The 16695-nt window shown below is 46.0% G+C and overlaps 1 long non-coding RNA gene across 5 annotated transcripts; it reads right to left on the bottom strand.

The window, feature by feature from the left end:
* Positions 1-3367: 3367 nt before the first annotated feature.
* LOC102548467 (uncharacterized) lies at positions 3368-8992 on the bottom strand. 5 transcript variants are annotated; one of them, XR_015642685.1, is made up of 4 exons: positions 8912-8992; positions 8006-8117; positions 3504-5576; positions 3368-3401 (listed from the first exon to the last, which is right to left on the bottom strand). It is a non-coding gene; the product is annotated as an uncharacterized LOC102548467 (long non-coding RNA). The 5 variants fall into 5 exon arrangements; XR_015642684.1 differs by having other exon boundaries at positions 3368-5909; XR_015642681.1 differs by having other exon boundaries at positions 3368-5576.
* Positions 8993-16695: the final 7703 nt, after the last annotated feature.

The following is a 16695-nucleotide window of genomic DNA, read 5'->3' as shown; positions in this document are numbered from 1 at the left end:
CTTTTAAAACGCCCTCAATAAAAGCGGCAGAGATGAAATAGAAAAGCGAAAGAACCACCATGAAAGCAAGAAAGCCCATGTAAGCAGCAGGCCCAGAAGGCCAAGCAGGGTCTTGGTTTCTATTAGAAGCAAACAAGGCAATAAAACACGTCCAGGCTCCCCCTGTGCTGAGCCTCATCCCCCGAACAGGGATGAAGGCCAGGTTAGAGGTGAAGATCTTGGGAGGCAGCTGTCCCTGAAGGGGCCTTGTCTTCCATTCACCGTGGCTGGTTTCCCCGTGACCGCTGGTTAATGGTGAAAAAATGTGAGGTCCCAACAGCAGCACCAAGCAGACCCCCACATTCTTGGACCTTGGACCCTTCAGAAACAAGGGCAGATGCGTGCTTAGCTCTGCTCTTTCCCTTTGAGCAATCAGAGTCCTCCACCAGTGCACTTTGATAGACAGAGGTCCTGCGGTGGCACAGTCCCAGTGCACTGAGGGCTGACTGACTGACTCCCACTCTTCTGCCTCTTACTGACCGACTTCTTTCAACTCCAGCAGGCTCTTCTTACAGTCAATTTCTTTACCTATTAATGTGGGTTTATCCAGGGCCAGAGAGATAGCTCAGTGGGTAAAAGTGCTGACCACAAACCAAAGGACTCAGGTTGGCCCCCCCAGAGCTCAGGTAAAGAGGCAGATGTAGTAGCATACGTCTGTAGTGCCAACAATCCTTCCATGAGATGGGAGACATAGACAGGAGAATGGCATGAAGCCCACGGCCCAGTAACACGGAGCACCACACTGCAGCAGCAAGAACAAGAGACACCCTGCCTCAGTGAGGTGGAAGGTCAGAGCCGACTCCTGAATAACGTCCTCTGATCTCCTCATGAACACGGGGACAAGGGACATCTGCATTCACGCATTCACACACACACACACACACACACACACACACACACATACACACACACATACACATACACACATATACACACATACATACGCACACATATACACACATACACACACATACACACACACTCACACACAAACACACACACATGTGCACACACATGCACACATATACACACATATATACACACATGCACACACATGCACACACACATGCACACACACATACTACATACAGAAATAACAAATAACAGTGTACTAAATGGAGAAGGTGAGTCCAGATACCTACATCTGAAGGTTTCTGTAAGCTAAGGGGACTGTATAGTCAAGTCTCAGCTGAGGCCCCACGCTAAGCCCAGCAGAGGGAAGATATGCTGTCATAAGGTCAACAGTTGGTGTGCACATTGATTGGGATGTGGGAAAGAAGAGGGAGAGAAAACTTTCAGAACAACAAAAAAAGATGGCTGAAGTTGCCTTCAGGGTTGCAGAACTCCTGAACTTCTCTAAGCCCCAATTTCCACGCAGTAAGGAGGCTACCAAGGTAACTCCTGGCGCTGTAGCAAGATAAAGTCAGAGCACAGCCCTGTCCTGCATCACCGCCTGAGCTTCTGAGTACTGCTGGAGAGCATTTTCTGGAAGAGGTGGCCTGCATCGTTGGAAAGCTCGGAACTTAACAGATGTTCATCACTTCTTTTGTTTCGGTTTTAATATTGAGCTCCACAGAGGAAATTCCTCATGGAATCTTGGAGTTGCAGCTTTGATGCTCAAAGTGCAGAATCAAGTGCCTGAAAACTATATTTATTTGCCCAGAAGTGTATGTATGTATGTATGTGTACACGTGTGTGATAGAAGGAGAGAAAATAATTTAACTGGTCTCACATAAGTCTGTTCTTTTGAGTATATGTTCGTGTGTGTGTGTGTGTGTGTGTGTGTGTGTGTGTGTGTGTGTGTGTGTGTGTGTATGGCTGTCTACTGGTACATGTGGAAGCCAGAAGATAGCTTCAAATGTCACCCCTCAGAAATTGCCTTCCTTTCTTCTGAGGTAGGGTCTCTTACTTGTCTGGAGCTTAAGAAATAGGGTAGGCTAGCTGGCAGTTAGCCCCATGACTCACTGTTCTTGTTTCCCTAAACTGAGATCACACACACACACACACACACACACACACACACACAACTCACATAATGCACACATATAACACACACATAACAGATACATACATACACACATACATACACACACACAACACAGACATAACATATACATACATACTCATATACACACATACACATACATACACACACATAACACACGTACACACACATACATACACACACATACACATGCATGCACACATACATACACAAATACACACACATATACACACTTACATACAGAGACAGAGAGACAGAGGAACCGAGAGGGGGGAGGGGGAGCACATTCATGCACATGCCTTCCAGTCTATGATTCTAATTGTATGTTTATGGATTATTCCTTAAAGACAAGAACACATTTTAAGATAGCACAGCCCCCAGTTCTGCTTACACTCACCCTCTGGCTACCCCTGAGGCCAGTGGCTTAGATGAGGCCAGAAGGGGGTCTTAGATGATTCTGTGCACGGTTTATCTCTGAGTTTCCTTTTGGGTTTTAATGAGAAGATATATGTGACTATGATTTTTCTTCTGGGCCTGTGTTTTTTCCAAAACATTTTAGGATGTTTTCAGCTTTGGCTCAGATTGTGCACCCGGTCTCTGTGTATCAGTTTTTCATTGCTACAACAAGACACTTGAGATAAACAATTCGAGGAAGGAAAGTTTAAGCTCGTGTCTGCAGAGGTTTTAGTTAATGGTCATTAGGCCTCATTGCTTTGTGTCCACAGGAGTTCCAATGCCGGAGCAGAGCTGCTCACCTGATGGCAGCCAGGAATCAGAGAGACAGACATGGAGTTGTCTGATCATGACACAGGACGCTAAGTTTATTCCCTTGCCTGGGGAGTACCACTTCCAAATAAGCCCCCAACATCTTTCCATAATGCTGCCAGATTATGAATCCATCATGATTTCATTTGTGGTCCAGGCCAGCAACTCATGGTTCGATCACTTCCCCAGGGACTGGCAGTTGTCAAACAATGTTTAACACTAGGGCCTGGGGGAGGGACGCTTATGGTACAAGCCATATCAGTGTCTAGAGCTTTGTGTTCAAAGCCTTCTCACTGGTTTTGTTCACTAACAAATATTCCTTCTTATCTTTCTCATCTGGGATGTGTTTGGAGCTGTCGGTTCAGTTTTGGGATACAGTGCTGGAGACTTATTCAAGCCCAGGGACTTCCTATATCACCAGAGAAGAATACAGAGCAGTATCGACCAAGAGAGGAATGTTGGGTGGAATCTTCTTGAAGTATCAATTCATGTATTTTCCAAGAAGTTTGGACATGCCATTCTGTTGGCATGAATAAGAAATATAGGCAGAGAGAGCTCTCAGAGAGAACATATGACTTAGCCTCCGGCCTTTCTTTTTTTTTTTTTTTTTTTTTTTTTTTTTTTTTTTTTATTAACTTGAGTATTTCTTATATACATTTCGAGTGTTATTCCCTTTCCCGGTTTCCGGGCAAACATCCCCCTCCCCCCTCCCATGTGGCTCAGATCAGTCCTCAGGAATTTTCCCAAAGCACACATTACTATCTGGCTAACCTGTGGTACCCAGTTAACAAAGATCATCTCTCAGGACATGAGCTGGGAGATAGCTCACTACATTCAAAGTAAATCGTTTGTTACACAACACGAAATGTCCCCCAGCTACCTGTGACTTCTTCCTGGGACTCAGCAGTTACCCCACAAAGAGAACAATTCCTTCTCCTGCCTTGCCCCTCAGTAATCGAGATGGGGCAGCCACTGTGTCTTTATGAGTCTCGCTTCCTGACTGTTTGGAATCCTGAAACCCAGGATACTGAGAGGCTTAAAAATCTACTGTCAAAAAAACTATTGATTTAACCTTCACAGGAGTTGTGGTTGCTTCGACAAGCGCAGGGCAGTGAACGCTCTTGCATGGAGTGGAAGGGACGTCTGGAGCTCAAGGGCTGTGGACAGCGGACATTGGGATTGGTCTGCTGCTGCTGTGTATTCAAATGCTAAGTTCTGTACCCTAAGATCTGTTTGCCACCAGAACTCTCAAAACCAGCCTGGCTGTATAAACCTTGCCCCGCAATTTAAAACTATTGGTTAAATAAATGTGGCTGTCAGTCAATTGCTGGGGAGAAGAGAGGTAGGTAGGGTTTCCATTACCAGACTCTACAGGGTCACAGGTTGGGCCCACCGGGGAGAGGGGGAAGGGAGAGAAGGGAGAGAGGGTAAGGGGGAGGAAAAGGTGAAAGAAGAAGGAGGGGACCAGTGGTCTCCATTAGACCTGATGAACCAGGAACCTGTGGCCAGGCTGATGGAGCAGCAGTGATCTAGGTGCGAGTCAAACAAGTACTTGGGGAGCATAGCTGGACAATTAACAGGTCTAGTGTATAGAAAAATATGTTAGGGGTCCTTCGCCCAACGACTGTGCTAAAACTGATTTAAACATCCTCAGGTCTCTGCCTTGGTTATTGGGGGCTTCCTCGGTCATATTAATAATTAATAATTATTAAGTAACATTTTAAAAATACCATTTGCAAGTTGGTGGTTTCTAGGGGAGGGATCCTCCGTTTTCTTTAAGGATGTGGCTCCAGGTAGGGCGACCACACTCCAGTGGATGACTCCCCATTTCCCCCCAAAGTATTCAGAGAGGACAAACTTCAGTAAAAAGAGTACATGAATTTGAGGGTTTAGGGAAGGGGGCAGTCAGGGAAGAGTAGAGGGGAGAAGCTGGGGTGCACGTGATCAAGATACACTGCGTAAAATTCTCCAAGAATCAGTAACAGTGCACCTAAAGGGCTAGAGGGATGGCTCAGCTATGGATCGCATTCTATTGCAGAGAACCCGAGTGCTGTTCCCAGCACCTGCTGGGCTGTCTAACTGCAGTTCCAGGAGCTCTGATTCCTCCTCTAACCTTCCTGATTACCAGGCAGACATGTGGTGTACATACTTATGACATATTTATCCAGTTATTCACGTGTTTGTTTGTGTCTGGGAATATAAACATGAGCCTGTGAGTGTTTCTGCACACGCTCGGAGGCCTGAAGCGGGAGTTGAGGGTCCCTCCCTCCTCTTCCCTGACTATTTCTTTGAGGCAGTCTCTTCTACACCTCCAGTCTCTGCTGCCATTAAGAGTTTGGGTTACAGGTATGTGCAGGACGCCCAGCTTGTCACAAGTGTGCTCAGGTCCAAACTCTGCTCCTCCTGACGGTCCAGCAAATCCTCTTAACCTTTAAGCCACCCCCAGTGCCTGCAGCAGCATTTGTCCTGATGAACACATCTGCACTCGCCGTTGTCTGCAGCAGTCCGGACAGCGTTCTTTGCTTCTTCCGGGTGTTCAAATACTCTCTCGGCTCTGAGCCGGTTCCAGTCTTAAGTGGCTGATCAGCGAATGGAAACTTCCCACATCCAAGGTGTGTGGGCTCTGGGGGAGCTTGTGAAGAGACATGGATGTCCCATCCTCCATACAGCGGGATATTTGTACAGGGTAGTAAGCCTCTCAGTAAAGGCCTGGAGAGTTTCAAAGGGCAAGCAGCTCTTGAATTAGACAGAAGAAAAGCCAATTTGCCTGGAAGGGAGAACATTCAGCATGTGATTAATCTTTTTCTGGCAGCTTCTCTGGCAGCAGCTATGCAGGCACTAGGTAAACATGGTCTGGGTGTGACTGAAAGGATGTACCAGACACAGGGGAGAACAAGAAGAGCCTGGACAGCCCACCATGTAGCATGATAGGATAAGCTCATGGACCAGGGCAGCTGGAACCACAGGAACCTGGATATCGCCTATAATCTTCCATCAAGCTGGACTTCTGCCTTGTTCGGCTCCAGGACACCATAGCTCTCGGTCCTCAAACTTGGGCTAGGAGTTATGCCACCAGCTATCTGAAGCCTTTTATCTTGAGCTGTGAGAAATCAATATCTGAGTGTATACACTGTGGTGTTTTGTTACACAGCTTACACTGATATGGTCCCCACAAGAGAAAGACAGAAAGCATTTGAATAGCTCATTGGTACTGGGGAACAAACTGGAGACCCTCATTGGGATTTTGAGTATAATGGGATTACCATGGGGCTGGAGCCCTCAAAAGAACCCAGGCCGAATCTGAATGGTCTGGATGTGGCTGATGAGAGACTGCGAGGGAGATTGGAAGGAGGTCAAGAATGGGCAGGTTAGAGAGCCAGTGTCCTATGGCTGTCCCTGATTGAGGACAGTAAGAATCAGTAGAGACACAATGAAGTGATGTGCAAACAAAGGAACCATGTGCCCTAAGCTCTGGAAAGCCTGGATCAGTCAGCCAGGGCACCTATGAGCTCCCTGTGTCCATAGGTCTCTCTTATAGGGGAAAAGCGAACTGTACCTTCCCCCGTTCCACTTTGAGAGTGAAATTAGCTCGATGTGGAGAAGGAAGTGCCCTCTCTGAACCTGGAATAAGATGAACCTGAGATCTCTCCGCTTTCCTGCCCATCTTCACCTGCCCTGGGCCACGCCACTGGTTACTCCCCCTTCCAAAGCCCCTGCAAGTCTTAGTGCAGAGGACTCCCCCAGAACCTACATTGTCAGTGGAGCCCATGCCAACAGCCTGTGCTGATTCACATCCCAGACCGCAGTCTGCTCAGCTCCTACCTGTCCACCTATCCACTGGATCTCAGGTGTCTTCCCAGCACCAGCTCGTTTGTTTGGTTTTCTTTCATGTAGAACACCAACTACAATCCCCTTTCTGGGGCCTTTTCTTTTCTTTTTCTTTTTGTCTAGTTCTCGCCTGTTCCAGCACAGCTGCTGGCCTGACACGCAGAGTCACGTGTTTGCTGAAGCCCTCCCAGTCCTTCGGAGCCCGGAGACTTCCGCTTCCCACCCAAGCTCTCAGCTCGCAAACACTCTAACCCGCAGGCGCAAACAAGATCACTGTTGCCAGGACAAAACCCTGCAGGATGCCCCATTCAACGCACGCACATTGCCATCTTAGAATTATATACACTTATTCCTCTCAGGGGGAGAAAACCCGCTGCAATGAAATCTTTTTCTTTTTTCTTTTTTTTTAATAACCTGCACAAATCCTTTACCAACTTAGCCATGGCCTGCGACTCCTCCCCCCCGCGCTTCGAGGTAAACATCACCTTTCCACACCCCTTGGCTCCCTGTGTGAATCACTTCAGTTCCTGGCTTATAATGACTCTCGTGATTGTTGGGAAAGCATTCTGTTGCTGTCGTGTGTGGAAGCATGTGGTAGGAGGAACTCTGGCACTTCCTTATTTGAAAATGAAAGCCGTCGTTCAAGTCGCCTCTGAGTAAGGCATTTTAGATGGAAGCCTTGTCCTCTTCCGTGGTCCGGAGAGAGGCCCCCGGGTGAGCTGAGTGTCTAGGAAAGCCACAAGTGCGAACGTGGGATGTCCCACCAGATGGCCCAAGCCCTCGGAGCTACCACGGAAGGAAATTCTGAACAATTAACATTGACCCATGCTGAGCAGAAATAAACGATTGTCCATTTGAGTGGGAGTTGGTGTTTTTATCCCAGTCATCAAAGAAGCAGAGTTCTGTGAGTTGGGATGCCTCCTGGGGACACCTTAGGGACATTGAGCAGAATGGGTCTGTGTGGTGTAGAGACACCTCTGCTTCTGTAATCCGAGTAGCTCAGCATCTGCCTGCCTGACCTCTTCTGTGATGTGTGTAAACACTCCGCTTGGCTTTAAATAGACCTCTGAATGGCTCTCCTTCTCACAGCGACCCAACTGAAACAGAGTGCACCAGCCCAGTCTGTAACTATGCTTCTCTAGGCTACAAACGATCCAATATCCCCCGAAGGCATTTGGGGGATGAAGAGTCCGCCCTAAAAATTACACACTGCCACCTGTTTCTCTGCGCCGCAGTCCCTCCTTCCTGAGTTGTAGGAGCATTGTCCGGAGGAGCCTTGCCCCTCCCTGCTGAATGACCAAACCCAAAGCCAACCTTTGCCTTTCCCTACCCGTCCCAAGCAGCAGGGTAGGGGCTTTTAGCGCTTACTCTGAATCTGCCTTGCTGGTGACCTGCCAGGCCCGAAGGGCAGTCTGCTTTGCTCAAGTTCTGCCTATGAGCCTCAGGCCTGAATGCTCCAAAAGCTTAGATGAGGTTGGGTCTGTGGGAGGAATAACGCGGTAATTAAAGATTTGAATTTATGCAGCTCCCTTCTTCAGCATTCAAGGCTCAGCAGGAGTTGAGATGTTGGGCATCTAGCATCTTGCATTTGGACGCGTGAGACCCAGAGGAATGGAGTTGGTAGAACACAAAGCATGCGCAGGGTGAGGGCCCCCTTATCCCTGCTTGGGATGGAAAACACCCCAGTGGTACCTGGCACTTCTGCACTCCCAAGACACAATGAGTCCTGCTGCTCCTCGGATGGGGCTGGGTAAGAACCCACTCTACTATATAAACCAAACTGCCTTTGGCTGTCTACGCCCACCCCGAGAAGCCCACACCCCTGCCTCCGTTTGTTCTCCAGGCCTGTTTTATAATCTGTATTTTCACCTCTGCTTAATGCATTCTTCCCCACAGCTGCCAGATATCCAGTGGAGACACAGTGACTGACAGGACGCTGGGACAAAACCAAGCATTAGATGGCAATTACCAACAGAGCACACTTTCCGAGCAGGGCTGTGGAGATCCTGTTCGCCTTGCTGTCCCTCTCCAAAAAACTTCCCTTTCACCATCCACCACCCTTCAAATGCTTCGCCACTCCTGCCTGCCCCACAACTGCCATTACACGCCACATCCCCACATTTGGCCAGAGCCCAGACAAGATCTACACTGGATTGATAACCTCTCTGTGTGTCCCCTGGCACCTAGGGCTGCAGTTCTGGTCCACATGGTAGCCATGGGCTGACCAGCTTTTTTCTACATGACCAGAAGCTCCCTGTGAATGTGACCACTTACCCATACCCTGAGAACCTGTCTTCATTAGGTTCTCAGTGACTGTTGTAGGTTAAACGAATCCTCGCCATGTTTCTGCCTCCTGCGGGAGGACAGATGATCTGTTTTATTTATATCCCTTTTCATTTTCCACATCTCAGATAACAGGGCCACCTCCCACCTCCCCAGACTGAAAGAAACAAGCGAGGCTGTTTTCCAAAAAACACTTTGGGTTGTAAAAGATCAGCTACAGAAAATTACTTGGCAAATAAATATTTGATAAATGTGCTTGCAAATTATTTAAAAGGCTCCTTGATGATTTGATGGAGTTGGGAGGTCTTTTCGGTTTCCGTGAGTTTGTACGTTCATTATCTGTTCCACTGAGTGGAAAACCTTGATTTAATTCGGTAGGAAGGAGGCATGCTCCTATCCCTCTCATTTTAATGAAATCAGCCAGGATCTAACAGTTTCCACGACGATCATCATCGCCATTACCTCTTGTAAAGAAATGCGTTGCAGCTCAGAATAATTTCTATTTAAAAAAAAAAAAAAACAAGAAGAGGCTGTTCTAATTTTAGATTTGAGAGCAAGGTAGGCGGAGAGGGAGAGAGAACCGTCTTGCAAGTCATTTTGATCATTAAGCAGTGACCCTTGACCCCATCTTTGGGAAGAGTTCACATTCTGAAGAAGTTGATTTCTAATTGGGTGTGGGTGATACTGTTTTCTATATTATGGTTAATTAAAGAATGAGCAGATAGTTGTGACAACTAGCGACGCTTTCTTTGTGCCATCGCAAGCTCAGCTGCAGCTACAAAGGGGCAAGCAATCAGCAGTTGTCTTTAAGAGGAGCAGTTAGTGTAAAGTGGCTAGTTCGTCAATTTAGACCCATTTTATTAAGCAAATAGAGCGCTGATATAGTGCCTACTGTTCAGACTGGAAGACTCTTATATAACCAAGAGGAAGACTGTTTCCACGTGCTGGGTCCCGGTGGGGCAAATGATTTCCTCCCATGTTATCAATGTGGTTCACGTTTGCCACAAAATCTGGAAGTTTCTCACCTCTCCATAGGTAATAACTTGCCTCATTCCCATGTTACACTGCATAAGAACCTTAAATAGTATGCGGTTTAGTGGGGATATAATTTTTAATACAGTACTAGTTTATATTCAAAAGAAAGTTAGGTTTCTAAAAGCCTGGTCAGAAAGTTATAGGAATTGAATATATGCATCTATGTAACTTAAAAAAATTAAATGCATAGTGAGGAGAAGGGGCAAAGCTGCTATCCTGTCTCTACATGGTAATCAGGCACACAAACACCCCCCTCCCCACACACACACAGGCACACATGTTTACAAACACACCTTGCCACAAACATTTGTTTTGCATATGTGGATACCCATAAATGAATTTCTTTTTAAAATCATTAAGCCACAAGAGTCTAGCGTAAATGATTTTGAAGCCATTGTATATTATTGTGTAGCTTATGTGATTTCATGGAGGTATTTTGTTTTTCATGGAGCACACACACACACAGACACACAGACACACAGGCACGAGCACCTGCACATGCATGCATACACAGGTGTGTGTGTGTGTGTGTGTGTGTGTGTGTGTGTGTGTGTGTGTGTGTGCCTGTCCGCGCTTATCTGCAGTTTTAAGGAAGAACAAAAGCCACTAAAGGGAAGTAGGGTAAATGAACTAGGATACAATTAGAAAAGTACACGCCACACACACAAGGAGAAACTATTGTGCACTCAAGTCAAATAATAGAGAACCGAGGCCTGACGGCACAGGCTAGTAATACCAACAATGATAGAGGGAGGCTGGAGCAGGAAGATCACAGACTCAAGACTCCTGTGAGACTGCCCAGTGAGATCAAGCCAGCCAGAGCAACTTAGTATTTCAAAATTAAAAGGTCAAGAAGCACGGGGATATAGCTCAGTGGTATAGCAATTGCCTAGCATGTACAAGGTCATGGGTTTGATCCCCAGCACTGAAAAATATAGTAAAGTAGAGAAATTAAGGTTCTCTTAATTTGAAATAAAATAAAATGTAGCAATATGACATAAGAAACTTAATTGGATCATGAGACAAATTGATAAAGTCATTGAATTTCATACCAATCATTCAGTCAACTTAAGATCAAACAGGGCTCCTGGGTTGTGGTAAATACATCGTTCCTGTAGTCAGTCTCTCTCAAAGACAGTCCAAGTGTAATTCCAGGACTTCACCTTGGGGGCTGAGGTTGAACTGAACTCCTTGAAACACCAGGAAAGCTTTCTTTGCCTTTAACTTTCTAACGTGGTCTGGTTGTTTGCTCTCTGAGGCTGGGTTTTGCTATGTGTTCTGTTTTATCACATTAATATAACGACCATGAGTGTAGACGTCATAGAGCACTTGTGTCTTCCATTTGCACCATATCCATTTTGAGTGATTTGAGCTTCCCGAAGTCCCTTATTCACTCTCTTAAGCAGCAAAGCTTATGTCCCTATCACTGCGTCTAGCATTATGATGGGAGACATCGATTAAGTCATGCTTAATGGATTATCAGATATTATCTTCTGTGCAATTTGTAAAGAATTAAGTTAATAATTTTCCAATCTTCAGGTTCAGAAAGTTTGGTTTCTTTACTAGGGCATGATTTATTGCCCCTACAATGATTAGCCGGACACAATGAATGGTAATTAAATTTAGAAAGGCAGTGCGTTTGGTCACTTAGGAGAACAAACACACAAGAAGCAGTATGGCGTGAGAAAGACACATCTCTCTCAGTATTCTTGATGTATAAGACTCAAGGCAAGATGGTGGTCAGCTTACCTCACAGGCAACATTACAGATAAGAAAGACTGTAAGGATTTCACTTACTGAGATTATAAAGCATGGTAATTAAGCAGTATCAAAAATGACCCATGACCCAGGTCTCTTTCTAGTAGAAATGCTTTGTCTGATATCTTCAGGAGACATAAAAACGAAAATTTTAATGTTCTGCTAAGGAAAAATTTAAAAAATTCAAAACACCATGCCAGGTAGAAATTTACTTTGAGGGGATATATATGAAGAGTTTATATTTTAATTATGTGTGGAGAAATTTGGAGTTTCAGAAATAGGAGCAATAAGGAAATCTCTCAAGTCTGCAAAGGTCCCAATCTGCTTTTAATGTCAGTTATTGTTCCCTCCATGACTTTCTTTCCCCTTTAATTCTGTCTCATTTCTTCTAAAATTACCTTTGTGTTATTGCTTCCTTTAAAAAACACAAAAAGTATCTTTGTCTGCCTTCAGAGTTTTAGCCATAGCTTCTTTCTCTCAAACAATTCATTGTGTCTATTTTCAAACCACTCAAATTGCAAGTGTGGCCATCCCCACTGGATGTCTGTGAATGCAACATTTAAACTTGGCCGGATTGCATCAAACTTATCTCCTAGGGGTTAGTAATCAAGTTACACAGGCTTCAAACCTCTGCATAAAATAGGACACTGGCAGGACAGGCTGGGGGTCCCCAAATCCTAAGGCTAACTTTGCAGCCTCTTGTCGGAGAAATCTCGAGGTCTGGCTCTTTGTCTGCACTGTCCTCCTGTGTTCTAAAACTTATTTTCTGTGAGTATGGAACCTGGCTGTGTTGAAGGGCCTGTTCCCATCCTTTGTGATTTGAGGTACTGTGTCTTGTTTGTATCAGTGCTTTCATTGTAAAGAGAAAGAAGATGGAAAAAGAAAGCTCGCCTTGGAAAGGGTGATCACTCGAAATGATTGTGCTCTAAACATCTGAAACAGTATAAGCAACGACAGCTGCATTGAGGTAAATACATCAAATATACAGAAATATATAAAACTTAATCATGTCATTTATAGTGTGGCTGTTAAGCTGCAAATTGCATTGGAAAATGTTTAAAAAAAAAAAAAGGAAGTCACCTTAGCAATCTGCCCACACAGCTCTTTTACATTAAACTGGAAATGAATTCTGCATAACTGTGAAATGGATTGGATCCGGTTCCTACCCAGCACTGGAATATTACTTAATTCTTACCACGGTTCGCATAGCACCAGGGAAACATCACAGCTGGCTCTCTGGGGGTCTGGTGGAGGGAGGGCAATAAGGTCTAAGAGGCAGGGGTCACATGGATCAGAAGGCTTGGGCATAAGCTGGGCCTGGAGTGGGTTCCTGGTTTAGCAGGGTTGGACAATATTACAGCGATGTCTTCTCTAGTCCAGAACACAGTGGTTGAGTCACATGATTGTCTTGCCAGAATTTCTAGGCCCACCTGTAGGGTATGGACTAGCTCTCTGTCATGCTCAATAAATGACTGGTTCAGTCAAAAGCAGCGGTGATGTGCCAGAGTGGGGTCATGGGCAGCTGTGGCCTTACTGTGATTGGAGTCCTTGAAGGCCGTAGCATCCATACTTGGCTACCCATGGTTGCCAGGGCCTCCACTAAAGGACAGGCCTCCTCTAAAAGACACTGACAACACACCTCAGAGCATGGCCACCACATGCCAGCCATGTTTGCCACAGAGGAGAGTCTCTGTGACCAGTGTGTAAGGACTGTGGCACCAGCAGCTCAGAACTCACTGAGGTTTGAACAACAAACAGCCCAGCATTTTATGTCCACGATGGTTTAATTTTATCTAAATAATTTCACAGTTACCTGTTCCCTACTACATGGCTGATGTGAATACTCCTCTTACTTCTTGGATTCCAGGGCAAGACTAGCAAGATGAACAATATTTTCCATCTCCCCTTTCTTTTTTTCTTTTCTTTTTTTTTCTTTTCTTTTCTTTTTTTTCTTTTTTTTTCAGAGCTGGGGACCGAACCCAGGGCCTTGTGCTTGCTAGGCAAGCGCTCTACCACTGAGCTAAATCCCCAACCCCCCCATCTCCCCTTTCTTGTTCCACTTAGCTGCTGAGGGAATAAGACCCAGAGAAACCAGAGAGGTGCTCTCAAAGGTTCAGACAGTGCCTAATCCCGAGGCCTGTTCATGAGAATCATCCTTACATACATCATACATGTCTGAATACCGCCACTAGGCAAGTACGCAGAAGGGCAGTGTGTACCTGAAAGTCTATGCCACACAGAGCCTGGGCAACTGGACAGTATGACCATGCTCACTGAAGTCTCGTGTTACTGCTATCTCTTCAGGATCAGACCCAATCCGTTCATCAGAGACATCAGTGGGATGACCCCTGTACTCTACCAAATGCTCCCCCAAATACCCGTTCTCTGAAGACCCTTAACCTTAGCAAACAAGCTCATGGGTAACAGTGACAACTGACCAGCCATGAGGGAAATTATGGTTTCCTTTGTTTGACACCACGTCAGGGAACTAGAGGGCTTTCTGTGGTTCCCACCTGCTAGGAATATACCGTTACCAACGGGACGGAGAAATACCGTGTAAGTATGAGGGCAGACGGTAGGGAACAGTAGCAGCAGCAACAACAACAAAAAAAATCCCCCCACCAGAGCTACAAACACAAACAGCTCCTATCATGCAGAAATTGCCTTGGCGCCAGGGTCACTGGTGATTTCATTTGTAAGTAATGTTTTGATTGTCACAGATTATACGTTGCTCTCCTCCCCTGACATTTGTTGTACAGCGGGATTGATTTTCGTGCTCTCGTATGAAAAGGTCACTTTGATCAATGCGGTGTAATTGGCACTAAATTAGGATCATATCAGGTTATTTTGCTATTTAATGATGAAATATTAAAGAAAAGCATGGGTAGACGGCAGGCCCCCGCGCGCAGCTGAAAACCTGCTGGAAATGACTTTTATTTTTGGTAAGGAAAGAAAAATAGGGAGACAAGCAACCGATGTGCCGAAAATGACTGTGATGCATTGGGATAGCGGCCCGGAATTATATATTTTCACTCTCGATAGACTGAAAAGCCCAGACACAAAACACCGAACCCAGCAGTCAGTCCTGCTCGGCTGCACGGAGAGCCTTATAAGGAGGGCTATTGATGGCTGTGCTCATTATGTGCTAGTTAGAAGTGTTAAGCCTTTTCATTCTGCATATAGTAATTACGCTTAAAAACATTCGCGCGCGCTGCATCCGCTTATTAGACAAACCTCAGCCTTTGAAAACCTGCGAGTTGGTTATGGCCCCCTGTTTGAACACTCTTCCTGTGTCCGGAGGGTGTTTTGGGCCCTGCCTGGCTTTCCAGGTTTGCACCTAAAGTAATTATAAGCATCGTAAGGAGTGTTAAATACCGAGTGTTATTTTCTCCATTGTAAATAGTCATGTCGCCCCGTTATTCTAAAATGTGGTGGAGCAAGAAAAAGCCACAGAAGATTAGACTTTCAAATGCGGCGGCCTCCGAAGAAAGCAAAGGCTTTTTGTAATCGTTCAGTGTCATCTGCTGCCCGGACTAAACATGGAGGTGAAGCATTTTACTATCGAGAAATATGGAAGCACAAATATTGGTATGGTAATCCAGACTAGAGCTTATCAGAATGGGGGCGGGGGGTGAGCAGTGGCCATACCCCAAGGAACAATGGTAAGATTAGACACCATTAGGACTCAGGGGCTCCCAGTCACCCTGAAGGAACCCCGGGAGCTGTAGGCACACTTGGACCTTCCAGTCATTTTGAACACCTGTTTGGAGCTCTGAGGGTAACCAAGAATGGAACCATCATAAAGAGAGGGTTTCCCATGATACCTGACAGTCAGGCTGTGCTGGTCACTTCTCTCCAGAAGTGAACTGATGGCAACTCACACTTGGGATGTTAGTGTTTGTTTTGACCTGGAGGTTGCCCCATGAACTATGTTCAAGCGTGGCTCACTTGGAAAGAAGGTTTGCAGATTAAGACAGGGCTCGAGACAAATGTCCCCTGAGCGTGAGTTAATTCTGCCCCAGCGTAGGAGGGCCCCGTATTTTCACCCCGCCGGCAAGTGGTATTTGTTTTCTGTAGTACTGGGACCCGGTGAGAGATTCTTCCAGGATCTCTTGTCTCCAAGCAGGCAAACTTCGGTGTTTAGAAGAGACAGCATTTGTGTATCACGCCGTGTATGCCTGTTGCCCATAGCTGGCACTTCCCCCTGATGCCCATTGCCAAGCTCAGAGCTGGAGCTCAGAGCCGGAGCTTCTGAGAACAGAAACCCAGGAGGGTGCTTTGCTCTCATTCATCCTGGCTAGGGTCTACTTGGAATGTGAATGTCAGGACCCTGGCAGCTTCTGCGGCTCGGTGTGCTTTCCATAGCTTTGGAACCCACACATTCCCTTTCAGACTACAGCACTGGACACTGCCTGGTGGGTGGAGACAGACCAGCCCGGCGTATGGGCTCCCTGTCATGACATACGGGTCACTGAAATGAGACAACTGGGGCTGGGGGGATGGCTCAGTAGAGTGCAGTTTGCACAGCTATGAGCACCAGAGTCCAGATCCGCAGCACCCGTGTAAAGAGCTGAGCTCATGCCTTATCTACAGTCCCAGGACACGGGAAGAGTGTGGCAGAGATAGAAGGATTCCAGGGTCTTACTGGCCACACACTCTAGCCAATTCGTGAGTTTAGAGTTCAGTGAAATGACCTGCCCCTAAAACATTAAGGAAGAAAGTGATTGAAGATACTCAAAAGTTGACCTCTGGCCTCTATTTGTGTGTGCACACGTGCATGCATGTGTGCGAGCATGCACACACACACACACACACACAACATGAAAGAAAGAAAGAAAGAAAGAAAGAAGGAAAGAAAGAAAGAAAGAAAGAAAGAAAGAAAGAAAGAAGGAAAGAAAGAAAGACAGACAGAAAGACAGACAGACAGGAAGGAAGACAGAAAGAAAGGAAGGAAGACAGACAGACAGAAAAAAAGAAGGCTG

Source organism: Rattus norvegicus, chromosome 18 (assembly GCF_021556685.1).
Source record: "Rattus norvegicus strain SHRSP/BbbUtx chromosome 18, alternate assembly SHRSP_T2T, whole genome shotgun sequence".
Taxonomy (NCBI): domain Eukaryota; kingdom Metazoa; phylum Chordata; class Mammalia; order Rodentia; family Muridae; genus Rattus; species Rattus norvegicus.
Note: the sequence above shows the minus strand (reverse complement) of the source record. Positions and strands in the feature narration are given on the sequence as shown.